The following is a 24,378-nucleotide window of genomic DNA, read 5'->3' as shown; positions in this document are numbered from 1 at the left end:
ATTTTTAGTAGAGACGGGGTTTCACCGTGGTCTCGATCTGCTGACCTTGAGATCCGCCCGCCGGGGCCTCCCGAAGTGCTGGAATTACAGGCGCCCGGCCAATGGGAGGATTTCTTGAGCCTGGGAGGTCATGGCTGCAGTGAGCTGAGATCACGCCACTGCACTCCAGCCTGGGCAACAGACCAAGACCTTGTCTCAAAAAAACAAAAACAAGAAAAATAAAAAAGCTGGATACCAGTAATATTTGATTAGGGCTCACCTTAATGGCTTCATTGTAATTTAATTACTTCTTTAAAGACCCAATCTTCAATTACAGTCACATTCTGAGGTACTGGCATTAGGACTTCAATGTATGGATTTTGGGGGTTACACTGGCCATAACAGCAGTGATCAGCAAACTTTTTCTGGCAAAGCATAAGACAGCAAATATTTTCGGCTTTGTGGGTAACACAGTCTGTCACCAGTGCTCAGATCTGCCGTTGTAGCACAAAGCAGCTATAGATAATATGTAAACGAATGGACATAGCTGTCTTCCAGTAAAACTTGATCTATAAAATAGGGGGCAGACCCCTGGGCCGTAGTTCACCAGCCCCTGCTTCTGGTGATTAGGCCTTTTTCCATGTGTTCATTTCTCCCCGGTCTCTGCCCCTTCAGCAGAGGTGGTGATAGCTTCCCACTATTGCTAATCCTTGGATGTCACACTTTCCCTTTTTGGTTCCGTTAACCCTGATGACGCCTTCTTTGGTCCCTTCATTCAGTTCTCCTTGGGTAAATGCCTTTTGAGTGTTTCCTCTCTTTCTGGTTTGGACACTGTCTGATATTTTATATTCAAAATTCTAAGCTTGAAATTGCCCATAAAAGAATCATAATGAGGCCAGGCACGGTGGCTAATACCTGTAATCCCAGCACTTTGGGAGGCCGAGGCGGGCAGATCACTTGAAGCCAGGAGTTCGAGACCAGCCTGGCCAACATGGCAAAACCCCATCTCTACTAAAAATACAAAAAATTATCTGGGCATGGTGGCTATGCCTGTAATCCCAGCTACTCAGGAGGCTGAGGCATGAGAATTGCTTGAACCCAGGAGACAGAGGTTGCAGTGAGCCAAGATCATACCACCGTACTCCAGCCTGGGCAACAGAGTAAGACCTTGTCTGTCTCAAATAATAATGATAATGAAAGGAAAGGACTGATTTAGAAGATAAACTTGATATGAGCTGCCTCTTGTCCCTGGAGAGTGCCCCAGCCAGGGAGGGGCTAAGATGGAGAAGACAACAGATGCTCACAGGTGAGAACCAAGAGGGAGCTTGGGTAGGGAACATGTCCAGGACCTGATCTAGCCAAGAGAGGGACCAGACCACATGGGACGCCAGTCACAGGCTTCAGTGGCCCCCACCTGGGGGCCGGCTTGGACCACTCCACCTCAGCAGGCTCAGGGCAAGGAGCAGCCCAGACCAGCGACTCTACAGCTAGCCAGCAAGGATCCGAAGGCCACCACCTCCCTCTGCCACCACACATGCAGGCCACAGTCCTTCTCCACACACCCGGGCACCATCTCATGGAGGGGCAGGAGGGAAAATATGAGGGGCTGGGATTTTATTTTTTGTTTTACTTAAAGAGGCTAACCATGACTTCTAAAAACCTGTATCAAATTAGGTTTACAGGATTGGACTAAAAGTGTTTAATCCAGCAGCCAGGTCCTGTGCGGAAACTCAAAGTAATTATAAACAAATAAAGGAATGACATTCTCTCTGCACCCCCAAGAGAAGTGTGGGGAATTTTGAGAGTGCCTACACCGGTGTTAGCCTGGCAGCCCCACACTAGCTAGAAAAAGGAGGCCGAGCTTCAAGGGCTGAAACAGGCTCTCGGGGATTTTAGATGCAAACGTGTTCTCGGGTAAAGTCCTGAGAACCACAAAAGCTAAGGCAAGCTTCATCAAAAGATAAAGAGATGTTTCTGCCACCCACCCAACCTCAGAGTCAGTCCTCAGTTCTCACCCACAACACTCACAAGCCAGAGGGCCTGGGAACCTTGCTCAATCCCATTTCACTCCTTCTCTGCTGGCTGCTGGAGTCCCCAGGAAATGAAGCCAGGAGGCTGCCAGCCGGCCTCAGCACTCCTCCTTCCTCTTTCTTCGCTCTCCTCCTGTGCTGCTCAGGAAATTGCACACATATCCCCTGCCTTTGGTGCTGGCCAGCAGCGCAGACGTCTGCCCCATTCACCTGCCACCTGAGGCCACCGGGTAGGAAATGAGGAGGGCGAGCTCATGGGAAGGGAAAGCAAACTCAGGGTGACAGCAGAGCCACAGGGCACAGGGATGGGGAAAACCCATTTATTTAGATGAGGTTGTGGGCCCCCGCCTTATTTAGGGATCCCAATCCTAGATATGCTAATAAATTGGTATCAAAAATGCCTTCATTCATCCAGAACAATCTGGAGGGGAAAGTACTCTGCTGGCTGGATAGTAAGAAGGATGCAGAAGAAACTGTTAAAAGTAACAGACATTGTTTCAATCATTCATTCAACCGGCTGTTATCAAGTGCCTGATTTGAGCGGGTGGGTGTTTTAGGCATTGGGTATAGAGTGATGAATAAGACAACAGTGTGGGAGAAAGGCAAGAAACTAATACACATGGCATGTATGTATACACATGCACATGCAAGTACTGTACACCTATGTGCATGTCTACATACAAAATACATGTCTGTTATACACAGATATGTGTACATACAACACATATGTAGCACGAAGTAGGGATGAGTGATATGAAGAAAAGCGAAGCCAGGTTACGGGGAGAGAGGGTCAGGGAGGTCCCCTGAGGAGGCCTCTCCAAGGCAGAAGGGCCAGCACGTTTGGAAAAGGCCTTTCTGTTCTCCAAAGGCTCTCCTTAGGCCTTACCAGATCCTCTCCCTCAGGCCTCACGTCAGTCCTATTGTCAAGTCAGGGAAACTCAGGACTAGAAAGATTAGTCAGGATTTGAATCTTTATCTCTGAGCTGCCCTTCCCCTCCTATGCCCCCCAAGATGGAGTCTCCCTCTATTGCCCAGGCTGGAGTGCAGTGGCACAGTCTCGGCTCACTGCAACCTCTGCCTCCTTGGTTCAAGTGATTCTCCTGCCTCAGCTTCCCGAGTAGCTGGGACTACAGGCGCATGCCACCACATCTGGCCAGTGTTTTTTTTTTTTTTTTCTTTTTGTATTTTTAGTAGAAACGGGGTTTCACCACATTGGCCAGGCTGGTCTCGAACTCCTAACCTCGTGATCTACCCGCCTCAGCCTCCCAAAGTGCTGGGATTACAGGCGTGAGCCACCACACCCAGCTGCCCTGACTCTTAAATTCTATGAAGGCTGAGCACCGTGGCTGACGCCTGTAATCCCAACACTTTGGGAGGTGGAAGTGTGTGGATCATCTGAGGTCAGGAGTTCAAGACCAGCCTAGTCAACAGGGTAAAACCCCATCTCTCCTAAAAATACAAAAATTAGCTGGGCATGGTGGTGGGCGTGTGTAATCCCGGCTACTCAGGAGGCTGAGGCAGGAGAATCGCTTGAACCCAGGAGGTGGAGGTTGCAGTGAGTCAAGATCACGCCACTTGCACTCCAGCCTGGGTGACAGAGCGAGACTTCATCTTAAAAACAAACAAACAAAAAAACTATGAAGCCCCAAGTCTTCCAGAAACTCCCATCTCATCAGAAAGGCCCCAAACAAGGAAGCAATGAAATGAGGGGGTTGTGGGCACAGCCAGGAGAGATTCCCTGGGTTCCTGGGTCAGCCAGTGGGAGGCAGTAACAGAAGTAGAGACCAGAGTGTGAGGACGGAGCAGCCAGGGTATTCATCCCCTTGCCCCCTCTGTCTCCTGCCTTGGTAGTAGCTCGTTCTGCTGTAGCAGCAGTCAGGACGCTTTTTCTGTCAAGGGCCAGATGGTAAATATTTCAGGCTTTGCGGACCATATGGTCTCTGTTACCACTACTCCATCCTAACTATCCCACTCACTGGGGCTTTGGGGAAATTATTTCACCCTCCCACCATGCCTCTACTTCCTCAGTTATAAAATGGGAATTGAAAGAATTCCTACTTCGGGGATTATGGAAAGTATTACATGAAATAACATCTGTAAAACGCTTGGCACAAAATAAGCATCAAGAGCTGCCACTGCTGTTGTACAGCGGGCCTTCTGCTTCGCCGGGTTCCACATCCACCAATCACAGATGGAAGATATACAAAGCACCAAATAACAACAATGCAACAAAAATAGTCCAAATAAAAAACAATATAGTATAACAACGATTTATGTAGCGTTTACATTGTATGAGGTATCATAAATAATCTAGAAATGATTGAAGGTATACAAAAGGACGTGCCTAGGTCATATGCAAATACTACACCATTTTATATAAGGGACTTGAGAATTCTTGGATTTTTTTATCTGTGGGGAGGCCTAGAACCAATCCCCTGTGAATACTGAGGGACTACTGTATTTACCTCTCCCCTTGCAAATCGGCAGGTGATTAAGGACTGGCGGGTCACCTGTTCTACCCTCACACCTGATCCCAGCTGTAAAGACCTCTCTCTCTCTGGCCTATTAGGAGAGGCCCAACCGCAGATTGACTGAGCTCAGACAGAAGCAGCCCCTTGGAGGTGAAGTCAGGCCCTTGCACCAACATTACCTTAATTTATCTTGCTGAATTTCTCACAGCAATTCTGTCCATTTGATAGAAAGGAAGACTGAGGGTATGGATGATAAGAACTGCTCAATTTATGACACCATCCTGTTCTGATGCACCATTTCCTCACGATGGGGAGGTATTCAGCTGAAAAAGTAGCAGACCAGATGAATGGTCTAGAGGTGAGAGGAAAGGTATCCACTGCTTCTTTTTCATTCCTTCCCCAGACAGCCTTCAAACTGTCCCCAAGGCGCCACAGGCTCATGCTTCTCTCTCATGTTCCTTCCCACCAGCATCTATGCAGACCTCCCCGTGGCTCCATTAAAATCCATCAAGACCTACCCTCCCTGTGTTCCATACTCTCTGGGCCTCCTAATCTCACAAATACATTTGAATAATAATAAAAGCTGATTTGACAGTGGGATGAGCTCCCAGAGAGCATATACATTTTAGCAAAGTTTTAATTCCTTGAGGGGGGACTAGTCATGGTGGTGTTGTCAGGTACCTTGGCAGACCCTTTGAAGATATTTTCATTTGGTTGGGAAAGGAGATATGGAAGCTTTGTTCCATTTGACAGATGAAAAAATTGAAGCTCAAAGCATGTATATCTAGTAATGCCCTCCTACTTAGATCATGCTAGGATATCTGCCATGGAAATCAGAACTATAAATGCTATCACATAGATCAGGAATTTAGCACAGTAAGTATTAGTTATCTGACCTTCTCCCTTTCCAATCCTCTAACCTCAGGCTGGAGGAGATATTTAGGTAAAGCATTTAGGTAAAGTAAGGAAGGACAATGGAAGCCGGATATTAAGGAGGAAGAGTTCCAACTCGATATAGAGAAGGAGAAAGTGAAAAGGGGTTATTTACAGAGACACATTGCACATTCACCCAATCACAATTTAAAATTTGCCAAACCTAACCCATTTTCCATAAATCCATTTACTGACATCTAGAAACCCCACTGAGAAATCTATTTCTGATCTCCTTTTGAAGAGTTATTTAATTCCCAGGGAGCCTGGCCCAGTGGCAAGATATTTCCAAGAAAAGGGAGGAGAATCTAATTCTCTATTTGGTTTAATTTTGTTCTGGAACACTTATGAAGGCTCAAATCCAAGGGGAGAAAAAATACACTCCTACTTCAGGCCGCACAGCAAGGACACAAAGAGAAAGCAAAAAAATCCCTGTAAAGAGAGGTAGGCACAACGTCACTCGTATTTGCACTACTTTACAAACATAATTTGCCTGAATTTGGAGGGAAGCAGGACTTCTAAGACCAAGGGCAGGTGGAGAAAATGGAACAAAATGAATATTTCCATCTTGTAAAGGTTTCAGAGGGAGTGTACTTTAACAGTGGAAGAGGAATGGATGGATGGACGGACGGACGGACGCATGGATGGATGGATGGATAGATGGATGGATGGACGAAATGATATGTGGGTAGAAAGATTAGTGGGGTGGATGTATGGCTGTGTATGTTTATGGGTAGATAGATAGGATGGATGGATGGATGGATAGATGGATGGATGGATGGATAGATGTGTATATAAGTGTAGGTGGGGGGTGTATGGTTGGAAAGTGGGTAGATGGAGAGATGGATGAATGGATAGGTGCATGGATAGATTAGTGGGTGGATGTATGGTTGTGTATCTGGATGGAAGGAGTGTGCATGGATGAATGGACAAATGGATGGATATGTATATGGGTGGGTGAATGGATGGTTGGATGGGTGGGTAGGTGATGAATGGGAAGGTAGGAGAACCAGGTGGCTAGCTAAATCCTGCTTATGCTTGAATTTTGTTTGGCCTGCATGATGTTTTGAAAACATTTGAATTAGTTGCTTTCATTTAAAGCAGAGAAAATTTTACCTAAAACCTTGATTTCTGGCTTCTCTCGAAAAATTAAGGGAGCTGGCAAAACTGAGACCACATTTCTTCATGGCAACAATTAACTAGAGCTGAGTAATGACTGTCCCTTCAAACAGGACACACATGCTTCAGTCCCCCAGAGTCCCTGCGGATGCACATTGGCTCTAACACCTGTCAACTTCACTCTGTCACAGTATCTGCCTGCCCAGGAGGCATTCGTTCAGGCAATAAAGGACCTAGTAAACATAGGCCCCATCCTAGTCCATTCAGGTTGCTGTAACAAAATACCTTACACTAGGTAATTTGTGAATAATAGAAATGTATTGCTCACAGTTCTGGAGGCTGGGAAGTCCATGAACCAGGCACTAGCAGATCTGGTGTCTGGTGGAGGCTCATAGATACTTCATAGATGATGCCTCTTGCTGCATCCTCACATGGTAGAAGGGACCTGGGAACTCCCTTCAACCTCTTTACCTAAGTGACTAATCTTATTCATGAAGGCTCTGTCTTCATGACTTAATCATCTCTTAAAGCCTGCATCTCCTAATACTATCACATTGGTAATTAAGCTTCAACATATAAATTCTGGGGGAACATATTCAGACCATAGCAGACCTTTCCGTAAGCAGACACATAGCAAGATGGAGGTTCCATGAATTACACAAGACCTCAATTCTTGCCCCTCCATATACCTCCAGAATGGAGATCTAACCTCTTAGCAAAACACTTAAAGCCCTTCCAAATCCAAGTTCCCACATGCCTGCTAAACTCTACATTCTATGCCACTGCAAACTCAAATATCTAAACTGGCTTTCCTGTTAGGCAGGACATGAACCAGCAGTTCTTTGCCTTTGTTTGTGTTATTTCTTCTTCCAGAAATGGGCCCTCTCACCGCTTTTGATCTGTCTGGTTAACTCTTCATCTTTCAGCCTTAGCTCAAGTATCACCTTCTTGCTGAAGTCTTCTCTGACCACTCTCTCCAGACACAATGAAATACTCCCTTCTCTCTGTCCCTACAACTTGGACAATTATATGAACACAGCCCCCCGTGACTGTCTCTCCCAAGAACCACAGCATTTTGCCTGATCCCTGGGGCTCAGTACTGGTCCTGGTTGGTTTTCAGACACATTTGTTGTTGCATGAGTCATGAGCTGTGCTGTACCCATCTAGCCATTGAGATATCAAGGAAATGCTTTACTGCTATGGTCAGTCAGGTTCTGCACCGCACCACTGAAGGAAGCACCATAGACATAGATCAAAATAGGAGTGGAGCCCCCTAGATTGTACAGTACACTAGCAGGATAGGTGGAGGACCTGCCCATGGCCCATCCTGGCCTTGGATGATGTGGTCCTTCCTCATAATCATATCCAGTTACAGTTGCCTGCTACTGAGTGTCACCCAGTCCAGAGGCCCTCACTGAGTGAAAGGGACATCTATTATTCTACAATTAATCTATTCAGTACAGAGCCTCATCTTCTTCCTTACAATCTTTCTCTCCCTCTGTCTTTTGATGCTAGGCCTTAGTTCCTAACAGCCCCTATGAAGGTATCTATAAGTTCTTTTCAACTCTGATTCCAGGGGTAGAACTTACCAAACTATTTTCCATGCCACATATCCCTCCTGCCTTCCTTCTTACCTGCTCCTGAAGGTGGAAGCCATGCCCCTCCCATCCTCGGCTCATTCCTTCTTTCTAGGAGTTGGACCAACAGTTGGTGAGCTGCACTAATCAGGTTGTCCAGGTTAAAGGACCTCCTCTTCACTACTCTTTGCAAAAGATCCTGTGTTTATTTTTTGTTTTGTTTGTTTTGTTTTGTTTTCTCTGAAGCCTGTATTATTTGAAGTATTTCCTCATACTCTACCCCCAAGCCAGGTAAGACTATCCTGGCAGCCAATCTGTTATTGACCTAGAGTCCTCTGGGTCACCTGACCTTTCCTGGCTGTCTTCAGGTGAGGACAGTGATTGCTCTGCACTCGTTCATCTCCACCCCACCCCACCTCCGTTTCTTGAATTGTCATATGATCTACAGCCTAAGAATATGCCCAAGGGTGCCAGGGAAGTGGGCCTAACCTACCTTCCAAAGGTTCCCCATGCTGCCCTGAGTGAAGCCCTTGTGAATCAGAGGGGCAGGGGGCTTGGAGCTTAGAAAAGGATTAGACAATATGAGGAAGTCCAGTTTTCCAGTGGAGATGGGCTGCTTTGTAAGTGCTGATACTTACAAAATAAGTTTGCAACTCTCCGTGGAGTTTGCCATTTTTTCCAACATGGGGAGGATCTGTGTCTGTACTTCCTTTCCCATCGTGCCTAGAACAGGGTGGATTACTATATGTCGACAGCTGATGCATAGGTCTCATATGGCCATCACTGCTCTTAACCTCTCCCTCTGGTAGCGGTAACTACTGCAATGAGTTACTCCTCCATTTCATTTGATTCATGGGGGCTGCCTGCCTGGCCACTGGTCTTGACATGTGACCTAAGCCAGATAATCAAATAACCCATCCCCCTGGCCATAGTAACTTGCCAAGAGAAGGATGGCATGTGACCCACACTGACCAATTAGGGGTTTTCCCAGGATTTTATATATGGACTCCAGGAAAGAGAAACTCTTTTCTTCCACTGGAATTTCCAACTAGGGTGATGTAAGCCTACAGCTTACAAAGTTTGGGACCAGGCCTCCCTCCCACTCTTCTTCTTTTGCCTCTGAAATGTATGAAGTCATACATTGAGAGAAGCAGACTTGGAGGTGGGAAGAGAAAACGATGGCAAAAAAGAACTGGGGAGAAAAGGAGAGAAAGAACAGTGGAGGGAAGAGAGAGGTCCTCTGGGATCCAGCACATTTTTAAATTTTTTGAGACAGGGTCTCTGTCACCCAGGCTGAAGTGCCATGGGGCAATCTCAGCTCACTGTAGCCTCAATCTCCAAGGCTCAAGCGATCCTCCTACCTCAGCCTCCTGAGTAGCTGGGACTACAGGTTTGTGCCACTGTGCCTGGCTATTTTATCTTATTTTATTTATTTATTTATTTTGACCTCTGAACTTTTTTCTTTTTCTTTTTGAGACAGAGTCTCGCTCTGTCACCCAGGCTGGAGTGCAATGGCATGAATTCAGCTCACTGCAATCTCTGCCTCCCGCGTTCAAGCAATTCTTCTGCCCCAGCCTCCCAAGTAGCTAGGATTACAGGCACCTGCCATCATGCCCAGTTAATTTTCGTGTTTTCATAGAAACGGGGTTTCACCATGTTGGCCAGGCTGCTGACCTGAGGTGATCTGCCCACCTCGGCCTCCCAGAGTGCTGGGATTACAGGTGTGAGCCATTGCACCCAGCCTGACCTCTGAACTTTTTATTGGCCTCCTGCTCCCCAAAGAGTACCCTGCTTCTCCTGGCTTAAGGCTCAGAACTTTGGTGTCATTGGTCTCAGACACCACTTTGCCATCCACTATCCAGTGGGGGGTGGTCTTCCAGATGGTTTGCATGGAGTTGCTGACGTCCAGAGCATCACCAAGATTGAAGCCCTCGCTGCAGTAGGTGGAGATCTCAACCTCCAGCTTGACCTTGATGTTCGACAGGGCCTCGTACTCCTGGGCCTGGCGCTGTCCCTCTGCCCGGGTCTGTGCCAGCTCTGACTTCAGGTGCAGCACGATCCCGTTGAGCTGCTCCATCTGCAGGGTGTAGCAGGCCTCCACCTCCCTCAGGCTGTTCTCCAATCTGGCCTTCAGATTTCTCATTGAATCCAGGTCGATCTCCAAGGACTGGACCGTACGTCTCAGCTCCGTGAGTGTCATCTCAGCAGCTCCAACCTCGGTGGACTGTGTGGTGACCACTGTGGTGCTCTCCTCAATCTGCTGAGAGTACTACTTGTCTAGCTCCCGTAGGTTCTTCCGAGCCAGCTCATCATATTGGGCCACAATGTCTGCCATGATCTTGGCAAGGTCCTGAGATTTGGGAGCTTCTACCTCCACAGTCAACCCAGAGCTGGCAATCTGGGCTTGCAGGCCTTTTACTTCCTCTTCATGGTTCTTCTTCATGAAAAGCAGCTCCTCCTCGAGAGCCTCAATCTGTCTCCACCTGCAGCTGAGTGACATTGGTGTCATCAATGACTTTGCAGAGTTTGTGGATGTCACTCTCCACAGACTGGTGCATGGTCAGCTCTGTCTCATACCTGACTGTAAAGTCATCAGCAGTAAGATGGGCATTGTCGATCTGCAGAACGATGTGGGCATTATCCACAGTATTTGCGAAGATCTGAGCCCTTAGGTCCTCGATGATCTTGAAGTAATGGCTCCAGTCTCTGACCTGGGGTCCCTTCTTCTCCAGGTGCTCCTGGATTTCGCTCTCCAGTTTCCGTTCTCAGTCTCCAGGCTCCTCACTCTGTCCAGGTAGGAGGCCAGGCGGTCGTTCAGGCTTTGCATGGTCTCCTCCTTGTTCTGCAGGCCTCCCATTCCTGCCAGACCCTCAACCATCCCCGCAGCCAGGCCCCCGGACCCCATGCCACCCCGGAAGCTGGTGGAGTGGGACACAGAGATCCGGGACCCAGAGCCCCCAGTGCCTGCATAGAGCACCGGCATAGACGCTGGCCACCCTGCTGACTGGCCGGGTGCCATAGCTGGGCACCTGGACAGAGCCCAGGGACTGGCAGTTGGTGGAGAAGGTGGAGCGAGTGGTGAAACTCATCCCATCTGGGGAGGAGAGTGAGAGGACAGGACTCAGACTTTGCCCTTATTTTTTGTAGAGACGGGTTCTCCCTACATTGCCCAGGCTGGTCTTGAACTCCTGGGCTTGAGCGACCCTCCTGCCTCGGCCTCCCAAAGTGCTGAGATTGCAGGTGTGAGTTGCCAAACCCATTCCCAGCACATTCTTGTGGCCAGTTACCTGTTTACCTCTCATCAGCCTTCAGCTGCTCCCTGTCTCTGCCTCTCTTTGTGCCTTTAGTTTTAACTCATGCCACCAAGCACATAAGTCCCCACATTTTGGGGTCTATGAGGGGATCTGAATGGCTCAGATAGTTACCCTTGTCCCAGTTAGACCCAACTTGTGCCCAGCACCACTTCATGTGTTGGTGATCAATGTATGGATTGGCTGTCCTTAGGTGACAGACCAATTCCCTATGACCAGGGAGATGGGAGTCAAAAGGCACCATCGGTCAGTGTAGGAGAAGAAGCCCCAGAAAAGAAGCTGAGGCACGGCAGCAGCTGGCACTGTGCCCACCCAGATCCACCAGCCATCCAGAATTGGATTCTTTAATATTTAATATTTATTAATAGGTAGAAAATACTGAGTTGACTGTTTGTAACTAACTCACACAGAATCCCAAAAATTAAATAAAAGGGAAGGAGGCATGGGAGGCAAAAAGCAATTTCCTCAAAAAATTCAATTTGTTTTGTTCTCTGTGTCTGATTTCCTTTGGGTTGGCCCTGCTTTCCTTAAGATCTCCAAAACCCCAGACTCGGCTTGCGTCTGGAACCAAGGCAAGACAGGGGCCATTTCTCTAGCCCAGGCCCAGGCCCAGGCCCAGGCCCAAGCCCTGACAATAACAGAGAGGCTGGCTCAACAGTGAGGTCTCCCCAGGATACATTAACCACCGCCTCAGTGTGAAAGATGATCAGCCGTGAGCTTAATTCCTCATAAAATATCACTCAGGCCAGAGCAGGTTAGCTAAATATGTGGTCCTAAGAATTAAACAGTTTCCCTTTTAGCTCCAACAAAGAGGGGAAAGGCAGGGCTGCAGGGGTATAATTTTGCAGGAGCCTTCAGGGCTGCTCCTGGGCTGGCTGCTAAGTTGCTTGAGGGCAACATCATTGTAATGATAGGGTTAACGTTTTCTCATCTCCCGCTGGTGCAGCCCTCCCCCTACTAACCATGCACGTTTCTTCAGTGCAAGTGGACATCAGTAGAAATCTAAAGGTTCTCTCCCTCCTTCCCTAGGCACAAAACCCCGCCTCCAATCTCTATAGACTTCAGAGAAAGATGCCAGGAATATAAAGTATGGTGAATATGCTTTGTCAGAGGTAAGACATCAGTGTATGTATAGCATTGGTTATACACGTTTTAATTTCATCACTAAAGGAAGTATATGATATTCACTACTTTCCCCCGTATGGCCTTTGATCTAGCTATGCTGGTTTCCTCAATATTCTTTGAATACCGCTAGCACCACTCCCGCTCAGGACCTCTGAACTGGCTGTTTCCTCTGCTTGGAATACTTTTCTCCTAGATAACTCTGTGGCATGCTCCCTTAATGTCACCTTTTCCATGAAACTCTCTGGTCACTACATCCAAAGTCACTTCAAATTGCTGCTTTTCTTCCTTGCTCTGCTTTTCCCTACTTAGCCTTATTATTTACACTTGATATGTTTTACTGTTTAAATTGTTTAAATTGTTTGATCTGTTTCCCCTTATATAATGTAAGCTTCACGAAGGTGAAAATGCCTATTTTTTTTAAGTTCAGGGGTACAAATGCAGGTTTGTTACATAGGTAAACTTATGTCATGGGGACTTGTTGTACAGATTATTTAATCACCCAGGTATTAAGCCTAGTATCCATTAGTTGTTTGTCTTGATCCTCTCCCTCCTCCAACCCTCCGCCCTCTAAAAGGCCCCAGTGTGTGTTGTTACCCCCGTGTGTCCATGTGTTCTTATCATTTAGCTCCTACTTATAAGTGAGAACATGAGGTATTTAGGTTTCTGTTCCTGTATTAGTTTGCTGAAGATAATGGCTTCCAGCTCCACCCATGTCCCTGCAAAGGACATGATCTCATTCTTTTTTACGGCTGCATAGTATTCCATGGTGTGTGTATGTACCACATTTTTGTTATTTTTCTTTATCCAGTCTATCATTGATGGGTATTTAGGTTGATTCCATGTATTCGATACTGTGAATCGTGCTGCATGAACATACGCATGCATGTGTCTCTATAGTAGAATAATTTATATTCCTTTGGGTATATACCCACTAATGGGATTGCTGGGTTGAATGGTAGCTCTGCTTTTAGCTCTTTGAGGAATCGCCACAATGTCTTCCACAATAGCTGAACTAATTTACACTCCCACCGACAGTGTATAAGCGTTCCTTTTTCCCCACAACCTCGCCAGCATGTTATTTTTTTACTTTTTAATAATAGCTATTCTGACTGGTGTGAGGTAGTATGTCATTGTGGTTATAATTTGCATTTCTCTAATGATCATTGATACTGAGCTTTTTTTCACATGCTTGTTGGCCACATGTATGAGGTCAGAGATTTTCATCTATTTCATTTACTGCCTCATCTCCAGCAATTAGAACAGTGCCTGACCTATAATAGATGCTCAATAAACATTTGTTGCATTCGTGAATGTGTCAGAATGAGCCCATATTTGGGGTTAGATATGGGTTCAGATGTGTCCACAGCCAATTATGAACAGTGAGACCTGGGTACATGACTTCACCTCTCAGAGTCTCAATTTTCTTAACTGAAAGTTGGATATGACATCTATTTCATAAGGTCCTGGGAAATGTCAACAAGGTAATGCATATAAAGGGTTGAACACATTGTCTGGCTAGGAAATAAGTAACTGACAAGTTGTATTACTATTGCAAGAAGAGTAAGTGGTTGCTACTTCCGAGGTGCTTGAGAACATTTCAACAGAAACACAAAGAAAAATAAAAAGCATCCCAAAGGATTATAAATCATGCTGCTGTAAAGACACATGCACACGTATGTTTATTGTGGCACCATTCACAATAGCAAAGACTTGAACAACCCAAATGTCCATCAGTGATATACTGGATTAAGAAAATGTGGCACATATACACCATGGAATACTATGCAGCCATAAAAAAGGATGAGTCCATGTCCTTTGTAGGGACATGGGTGAAGCTGGAAACCGTCATTCTCAGCAAACTTTCACAAGGACAGAAAACCAAACACCGCATGTTCTCACTCATAGGTGGGAACTGAACAATGAGAACACTTGGACACAGGATGGGGAACATCACACACCAGGGCCTGTCATGGGGTTGGGGGAGGAGGGAAGGATAGCATTAGGAGATATACCTAATGTAAATGACGAGTTAATGGGTGCAGCACACCAACATGGCACATATATACATATGTAACAAAGCTGCACGTTGTGCACATGTACCCTAGAACTTAAAGTATTTAAAGAAAAAAAAAAAGCATCTAAATCTGCCTGGATTGGGAACAGGGCAAATGAATCTCGTGCACAAGGAGAACTTGATATGTAAACATCTGTATGTGTGTGTGTTTGCTTGTGCACATGTTCAGGTACCTCCCATTCATATAGAAGGCAGACTTTCATGGGTTTTCATTCCCATGGCAGTGTTTCCAAGTTTCATATTTGTATTTCTGCATATACACAAGCGTTGTGAACACGACACACTTGCACAAGCATGCACATGCATGAATACACATGCACACACACGTGTGCACACATGAGCACATGTGCACACATGTTCCTCCACCCCAACCCCTAACCCAAGGGGTGAGGCTCTCTGGTAGGGCAGCTACTTCACTATTCCTGGCTTGCAGGATTTATGTCCTTATAGCCATGTTGCACTGAAGTTCCTTGCTAGACACTGCACCTGCTGCAAGCATGGCTCTCTGTTCCTCTTCCCCAACCCTCTTGCTAGCTCAGACTGTACTTTCTAACTCCCTTCTTGAAAGGACACCTCCCTTCAAGACTCAGAAACCTCTAGTGGTCTGACTGCAAAGGAGAGTGAGGACACTAGATAAACAAACACCAGTCCTGGCCCCAGGTGTCACTGAGAGAAGCCACAACACTGAGCCAGAGTTTAAAATGGCAATGGCTTTCTGGAGGACTTTCCTATGTGGCAAGGCACGCTAAGGTCTAGACTGAGGGCAGCTTTCAGGGTAGAACCAGCACCTGCTGGAAACAGTTCGTGTCATTATACAGCCCCTAGCCCCTCCATCCTACCCCATCTGCCGTCTCTGCCATAGTGAAAGTAGAGTCCTGGTAAAAGCACTAACTTTAGAATCAGGTGGTTTGGGGATTAGAATCTCAGCTCCAATACTTGATAGCTGTGAGAAGTTCAACCAGTTTCTTATTCTCTCTGACCCATGATTTCATCATCTGTTGAATGATCTGAACTCCTTAGAATTACTGGAAGGATTTAAATCAGAGTCACCATGTATTGCTGCTCAGGTTGTGCACTGCACAGTTCCAGGGAGCCATCATTGATATGGGCTATAAAATAAATGACAGCCCTTGGATTGTGCAGGACATAACCCATACCAACTTACGTGATAATACATGTATGAAATAACATGTTAAAAGCACCTGGTCCAAGGCCTGGCACCTAGTAGGTGCTAAATAAATGGTGGCCAAAAAATAGGTTTATTAATCATGCCTTTAATTCACAGAAAGGCACCCATTGGCCGGGTGCCATGGCTCATGCACGTGATCCCAGCACTCTGGGAGGCTGAGGCAGGCAGACAACTTGAGGCCAGGAGTTTGAGACCAGCCTGGCAAAATCCCATCTCTTTAAAAAAAAAAAAAACAGCTAGGCTTGGTGGCACACACCTGTAACCCCAGCTACCTGAGAGGCCTGAGGCATGAGACTCGCTTGAACCCAGGCGAGATTGCAACCCCAGATTGCAATCTCGGCTCACTGCAAGCTCCACTGCACTCCAGCTTGGGCAACAAAGCGACACTCTGTCTCAAAAAAAAAAAAGAAAAAAAAGAAAGGCACCCATATAGCCTTCATTGCCTGCTGACATAATGGCTGAGGGTAGGAAGTTTTAGCCATGGTAATATACAAGGCAACTTCAGTGGTGATGGGATATGATGTCCTCGGGACATCCATTTTTATTGTTCTTTAGATTCCAGAGTTTAAGAGTTTGCTCATGGCTTTTGCTCACTGGAAATTTTCTTGGTGAACAATCAGATATCTTGCAGTACTAGGATGTGTGTGCTCTTGGAATCATTTGGTCTTAATGAAGTGGGATTTGCTTTAAGTGGAGTATAATTGCCCTCCCCCCTTAAAATATTTTCTCTTAAATCAAAACATTATGTACGATGTCCTTTTAAACATAGCTGACCTTTAAAAAGGAGAATCTAGATGCTCAGACCTCCAACCTCAATCCTTATGGTCTGGTAACTACCCCTTCTATACCCAGACAGAGATAGGAACTTTACTTTCTGGTGAGGTCAACTCGTAGACGTGGCGTATACCTGAGAGAGGTAGAAGAGGCCTTCTACACACAGGATTTACATTGTGAAAAGTTGGACTGTCAAATATGGTGCCCCTACCTGCATGCCATAAAGCTACAGCCAAACCTAAACCACCCCACCCCAGGTAGCAGGCTGGAGGGTTCTAATCAGCCCAGATAATTGGCTTAAAAATATGAACAACAAGGATTTCCAAGTGAAATAGCCAGGTCCCACTCAGTCAGCCTATAGTGAAGTTCACCAGCTGCTAAGCCACACTAACAAGCAAAGAACCTCCAATCGGCAGTTCAGAGCCTCTCTCCTAGAGGTTCATCAGATACTGAGGGACTGATTTTGACATGGAAGATAGAGACTAAAAATAACAATCATAAAGAGCACAAGAAAGAGAGAAAGAGACGAGAAAAGAAAGGAAGAAAGGAGGGAGGGAGGGAAGAAGGAAGTAACTGACACAATTAATACAAAGCAGGGGCAAAATAATACTGACCAACATAGTGAAACCCTGTCTGTACTAAAAATACAAAAATTAGCCATGTGTGGTGGCACGCACCTATAGTCCCAGCTATTCAGGAGGCTGAGGCAGAAGAATTGCTTGAACCTGGGAGGTGGAGGTTGTAGTGGGCCAAGATCACCCCAGTGCACTTCAGCGTGGGCAACAGAGTGAGACTTCATCTCAAAAAAAAAAAAAGAAAAAAAAAAAATATATATATATATCTACACACATATATATGGGCCGGGTGCGGTGGCTAACACCTGTAATCCCAGCACTTTGGGGGGCCAAGGCGGGTAGATCATGAGGTCAGGAGATCAAGACCATCCTTGCTAAAATAGTGAAACCCCGTCTCTACTAAAAATACAAAAAATTAGCTGGGTGTGGTGGTTGGCACCTGTAGTCCCAGATACTCAGGAGGCTGAGGCAGGAGAATGGCATGAACCCAGGAGGCGGACCTTGCAGTGAGCCGAGATCACACCACTGCACTCCAGCCTGGGCAAAAGTGCGAGGCTCTGTCTCAAAAAAATATATACATATATATATATGATTAGTAGTCATGATGAGAGAAGATATTGCAACTATAAAATAAGAATGAAGTTCATAAAAAGAGAAGAACAAGAACGAACTCATAGAAATGAAAAATGTGAGAGCCGAAATAAAAATGCAACAGATGGATGAGAAGATACAGTTGAGGACATTCCCCAGAAACTCTAACATTACAACAGAAATGGAAAATGAGAGAAAGTGAGATCTGTCTGGAGATCCAAAGTCTAAATAACCAAGAGAGACAATGGAGGAGGGGAAACATCAAAGAAAGAAATAGAAGAACTTTAATGAATGGAGGAATCTAAGTTTCTAGATTAAGGAGGACTTCAAAGAGCCTAGCATAATGTAGGAATTCTCAAGTCAAAGTCTGTCATTCCAAAACTTTAGGTCACCAGAAATGAATAAAAGCTCTTAGGGAAAAATAGACATCAAAATGTCATCAAACTAGAAAATGATAGAACAGTGCTTTTAAAATTCAGAAGGAAAGTTATTTCTAACTTTGAATTCTTTAGCCTGCCAAACTATCAGTCAGAAGCGAATATAGAATAGAGACATTTTTAGAAAATGCAGGGTCTTAAAAAAATTACCTCCCATATACCTTTCTTAAAAAGTTACTGAAGGATATGCTCCATCAAAATGAAGGAGTCAGCTGAAGAAAAGGAATGGGATCAACAGGTAATCCAGTACAGGTGAGAAGAGACCAGGAATTTTCAGGAGGATGGAAAAGAAAAGGCCAAGAAAACAGCTGTACAGCAATTCAAAAGGAAAACTAATCCAGAGCAGAGCAGGAGAAGAGAGATATCTAGAAAGTGTCTCTGGGGATAAAAAATAAAAGTGGTAGATTATCTGACATGTTTTGTTACGTAGAGAGGCATTCTATAGCTGTACAAATATTTCACCAGAAATTTGACAAACACCAAACATTTTTTTAAAAAACAATTAAATATAAGAAAAATAAAACATTCTGTAATTACCTCATATAAGGACTCTTAAATTTTTCTCTCCATAATATATCTTGAAAAATTATTCCACTTGTCAGACAACTATTATTTGTCTTTTATTTTTGTTTTGGGGATAACAAATTTTTACCCAGAAGCACACTAAATATATGTGCTGCAAAGACATGATAATTTGACATTACAATTTCAGGCAATGACATACCTACTAGCTGATTCAACATTTCCATTCATAGACTAGCATACTGGGCAAATTTGAGTTACTTGCCACATACAGATGAGCCCCAAGTGCTTTGTTACGCAAGGAGTGCCAAATAAGAAAGACCTTCTACAACACTTTAGTCTTTTGGGTGTGCATACTGTTTCCACGTTTTGAGGTACTCTCATATTTAGCTTTTATTTAGCCGTACAGGTGTAGGTCCATATTGTTTTTAAGTGCAGCTTGAGCAAATGATAACTATGACCCCCAAAAGTTGATGAATACAATGGTGCAACAAGAACATACCTTCCAGAGAATGACTCCCTCTTCCATCACACACTCAAGTCTACTCCTCCTCCTTTGGTGAATAAAGTCAAGTCTTTATTATAACAACTCATTGTGTATTATTTATTTAAGCTTGTTTTTATTGTTCATTTGATATTTTTTCCTATCTGTGAAAGTTGAGCATCTTGGGTTGGGATGCATTAATACTTTCTCCTGTTAATATTCATGAGTTTTTTTTTTCTTCCATTTAACAGGTCTTCACTTAGTGGCAGGGTTTTCAGGGTCAAATTAAAGTCCTTAAAGGAAATAGGTGTCAGGAAGGGAAATGTAATTACATGACCTGGATCAGCAGTAAATAACACATGGTCCATGTCATAAAAACAACAAATACAAATTGAATAAAAATAAGAATTGGGCTGGGCGTGGTATAAGTGACTTAAGCCATGTTGGGAAGATGAACAAAGAATTGTATTCAAAGGGTGCTGTAACATAATTGTCTTCGTACTCCTTATTAGAAAGTCAATATGTAAAATATAAATTTGAAGTATCAAGAATAGCAATATAAACTTGTTATTTAGAAAAATGGAAATAAATACTTAAAAAAACATCTAAAGCATTGAACGTGCTTGCCTCTGGAAATGAGAACTAGGGTGAAGACAGACACAGGATACTGCTTTTCATTATGTTTTATAGGACTGTTTGACTTTCTAAAGTAATAACTAATAAAAATTAAAATTACATTTAAAAAGGCAATAAATATTCATTGGAGAAAACTTGGAAAATACAAAAATGGAAAGAGAATAAAAGTCATTCATAACATATCTACTCAGAAAAGCTGCTGATGAAACAATTGTAGGCTAGTTTCGAGTTTTTCTACTATACATACATACATCCACGTTTTAAAAATAAAAGTGAGATCGTATTATAAATATTGTTTTGCAACCTGCATTTTTTTCCTTAAGGTAATTGTGGCAAATTTTCCTATATTAATATTCATCTACTACATCATTTTAAGGGCTGTATATTCCCCATTATACAAATATACTATAATTTATTTAATTCAACCCAATATTTACTATTAATTATTCAACCAGCATAATTATTCCAGCAAACAAATGCAACTTTTGATTCTTTTGAAAAGATAGTAGAAAGGAATTTTCTCTATCCTTCATTCAATCATTGTCAATAATTTCTATTTTGCTTTACTAGCAAGGCTGAGATATTTGACTTGCTCTGAGATTTTCCCCTGACAATTCAGTCTTTTAAAAATTCTTTCTCCCTTTAAAATTGTAAAAGGAATGTGTATGTGGCAAATAGATGTTCTTGCCTAATAGTGACCATATTCTCATCGTTAGGGAATAGCACCTCGGTTTTTCTTCCTAGAATCCCTCCTCCCTCTCAGGCAATGGCTCAGCCTATCTGGTTTGGGTGAAACTGAACCCACCTCTGGTCCAGGGTGACCATATGATCTCACCTGGTCCCTCAGCCTAATTCATCTTTCCAGGCTCCATAAATGTTCCAGAGATGGATGTATGGCCAGAAAGGATGCAACAGAGTCAACACCACAGCTTTCGGTGGAAACTTTAGGGAAAAAGATTTATCTTTCTTTTCACAGGGATGGCTGAGCTAATAAAAGTTTAAGTCTGGGGTGACTGGTGACCATTTGCTACTGCAAAGGGAAAGCCTGCCTGAGGATTCAGCCAAAGAGGAAGAAAGATGACCAAGAGATTTAAAAAGGCAGAATAATGACAACACCTTTTGAGCACCTGGATCCAGCACTGCCCAATGCTCCCAGCCAGTTACAGGAATAATACATTTCCTTTTTTCCTTAATCTCTTTTGAGTTGGGGTGCTGTCATCTGCAAGTGAGTATATATGTTAATAATATATACTCGGCCGGGCGCGGTGGCTCAAGCCTGTAATCCCAGCACTTTGGGAGGCCGAGATGGGCGGATCACGAGGTCAGGAGATCGAGACCATCCTGGCTAACACGGTGAAACCCCGTCTCTACTAAGAAATACAAAAAATAGCCGGGCGAGGTGGCAGCGCCTGTAGTCCCAGCTACTCGGGAGGCTGAGGCCGGAGAATGGCGTGAACCCGGGAGGCGGAGCTTGCAGTGAGTTGAGATCTGGCCACTGCACTCCAGCCTGGGCGACAGCGCGAGACTCCGTCTCAAAAAACAAACAAACAAACAAACAAACAAAAATAATAATAATAATATATACTCAAAGTCAAATAACTCAAACAGTATTGGTAAAAAGTGAAAACTAAAACTTCCTCTTTTCTTCCCCAGATTCTCAGTCCAAACACCCCACAATCACTTCTCAGTTTCTTAACTATGCGCCAAAATGTGTCTGTGCATTTACAAATATACCAATTTCCAATTTTTGAAATATACAAACACGATTATACTATCTATACTATCTTGTAGCTTGTGTTTTTACTTTACCATGAGGAAAGAAGATACCTTGCCTTGTACAAATCTAGATGTTTACTTTTCATTTTTTCCTAAGACTTTTTTTTCTTGAGATGAAGTCACACTCTGTTGTGGGCTGGAGTGCAGTGGCATGATCTCAGCTCACTGCAACCTCTGCCTCCTGGGTTCAAGTGATTCTCCTACCTCAGCCTCCCAAGTGGCTGGGATTTCAGGCACACGCCACCATGCCTAGCTTTTTTTTTTTTTTCTTTAAGTAGAGACGGGATTTTACCACATTAAGCAGGCTGGTCTTGAACTCCCAACCTCAAGTGATCTGCCCACCTTGGCCTCCCAAACAGCTGGGATTACAGGCGTGAGTCACTGCACCCGGCCATTTTTTCTAAGACATTTACTTGCATGTTTTCATTTCGCAAAGGAGTGTGTTACATGGACATCCCATATTCTAACCAGTCCTGTACTGATGACCATTTAGGTTTACCCAGTTTTTCATCATTAAAAACAGGCTGTGATGGGCATCATTCTTTTATCCTTTTGTGCAGCATATCCACAAAGCCAAAGAAGTTGATGCTTCTGGCGCCTCATTGTCCAGGCCCCTTCCAGGGAGCTTCCATTTCATTTACTGTCACAGGATTCAGGTAAGTGAATGCCAGCTGCACAACGTAAGAGTGACGTCCAGTAATAGTACTACTGTCCCGTGCCAACTCACAGGGGTCAAGACCCAAAGTTACAGGACCCTGGGCCATGTCTCAGTAAAAACATGCCCGAGGACAACAGGCACAGAATTTTACAGAAGTGGAAGAGACCTGATTTGAAATGTACAGAACCGGAAGCTAGTCTGGGGAAAGTTCCAATGGTCAGAGGTATGAAAAGGATTTTGATTCTCACAAAAGTCTACCGGAAACATAATATTTCAGCATGTACAACAAAAAATGTACCATATGGTTTTTTTCTTTTTTGACTAGAACCCGGGAGAATAAAATGTATCAAGATTCTGTCTTTGTAGGGCCAAATCTGCAGTAATACCAGAAGCAGTAAGTATATGTCTGTATGAAGTGGCTTGTTTTCTCATCATGACTATCAATAATAAAGAACAAATTTCCATTTGCTGTGCCATAGGAAAGACTGAACGATCTTCCTACTCTCTTTATGAAAAGTGATATTTCAAAATTGTTGTCATGTGAATCAGAAGCAATCAAAGAGTACACAGCCAAAAAATGTAGGAAAGAAGGCATTGTAAAAGCACATGAAGCAGTAAATCAATAAGAACATTGTTATTTTTCTGAATCTTGTGATGATGGTATTTGGTAGGTTTTTAAAATGTGTGACTTTTGCAGTTTATTTTCTCTTTGCAAATAAATATTCATTGTGTGCCTAACTTGTATGTGTAATTTTGTGTTTTTTTAAGAGGCTCTCTAAAATTGTCTGAAACACAGGCTCTGCAAAACTTGCTTCTGCACCTGTGTAGAGGATGAACACATGATCTGCAGCCAGACCTCCCAGCTTCAGATCTCAGTGGGGCCATCTGCCAGCTTTATAATGCTGGGTGGTTTACTTTACCTTTCTATGCCTCAGTTTTCTCATCTATGAAATGGGGATAATAACTTCAAAGGGTTTTTTGTAGGATTAAATGAGTTAATACATATAAAGAACCCAGAAGCTGGCTATCATTAATCATCAATAACAACTGTTTGTTTCTTTCTTTTTTTTTTTTGAGACAGAGTCTCACTCTGTTGCCCGGGTTGGAGTGCAGTGGCATGATCTCGGCTCAATGCAATCTCCGCCTCCCGGGTTCAAGTGATTCTCCTGCCTCAGCCTCCCGAGTAGCTAGGATCACAGGCACCCATCACCATGCCTGGCTACTTTTTGTATTTTTGGTAGAGACAGGGTTTCACCATCTTGGCCAGCTTGGTCTCGAACTCCTGACCTCGTGATCCACCCGCCTCGGCCTCCCAAAGTGCTGGGATTACAGGCGTGAGCCACCGTGCCCGGCCACAGCTATGTTTATCTCTTATGCACATGTGCTGGTATTTCCGCAGGATGCTTTCCTAGAATTATAAGCCCTGGTACAAGAGTACACACTTGATGGATTTTAATAGAGAATGCCAAATACTCTTCAGAAAGCTGGGCTAACTTACCACCACCCTACTGTGTACATAGTGACATATCTCAGAACCGAGGAGTCAGGAAGTCCATCCTGGGTGACGCTAAGGCTTGGGTTCTTACTTCATTCCAGACTAGCCCAGTTCCCTGAACATGTCCAGGTCAAGTTGGTTTGGTGGCTGCGGGGAATTGCAGGCCCTGCTCCCAGCTGACACTCCCGTCAATCTTGGCAGCACCTTACATTTACAACATGCCTTACCTTTTATTGAGCACAGTGGCCCTGTAGGTTAGGCAGGTCAGGGCAGTGATTAATAATTTATGGAAGAAGAAATTATGTCTCACATCAGCAAGAGACCTATGCAAGATTACTCCAACTGGTAAGTATCAGTTGGGGCAAAAGAAATTGCAGTTTTTGCCATTAAAAGTAATGGTAGGCCGGGCGCGGTGGCTCAAGCCTGTAATCCCAGCACTTTGGGAGGCCGAGATGGGCGGATCACGAGGTCAGGAGATCGAGACCATCCTGGCTAACCTGGTGAAACCCCGTCTCTACTAAAAAATACAAAAGACTAGCTGGGCGAGGTGGCTGGCGCCTGTAGTCCCAGCTACTCGGGAGGCTGAGGCAGGAGAATGGCGTAAACCCGGGAGGCGGAGCTTGCA

At 44.5% G+C, this 24,378-nt stretch overlaps 1 pseudogene; it reads right to left on the bottom strand.

Annotated features, from left to right (window-relative positions):
- Positions 1-2,412: 2,412 nt before the first annotated feature.
- LOC112605865 overlaps positions 2,413-24,378 on the bottom strand; it is a 46,535-nt pseudogene continuing 24,569 nt past the window's right edge.

Source organism: Theropithecus gelada, chromosome 14 (genome assembly GCF_003255815.1).
Source record: "Theropithecus gelada isolate Dixy chromosome 14, Tgel_1.0, whole genome shotgun sequence".
In the NCBI taxonomy this organism is placed as follows: Eukaryota; Metazoa; Chordata; class Mammalia; order Primates; family Cercopithecidae; genus Theropithecus; species Theropithecus gelada.
The sequence above is the reverse complement of the archived record's forward strand: the minus strand, read 5'-3'. Positions and strand labels throughout refer to the sequence as shown.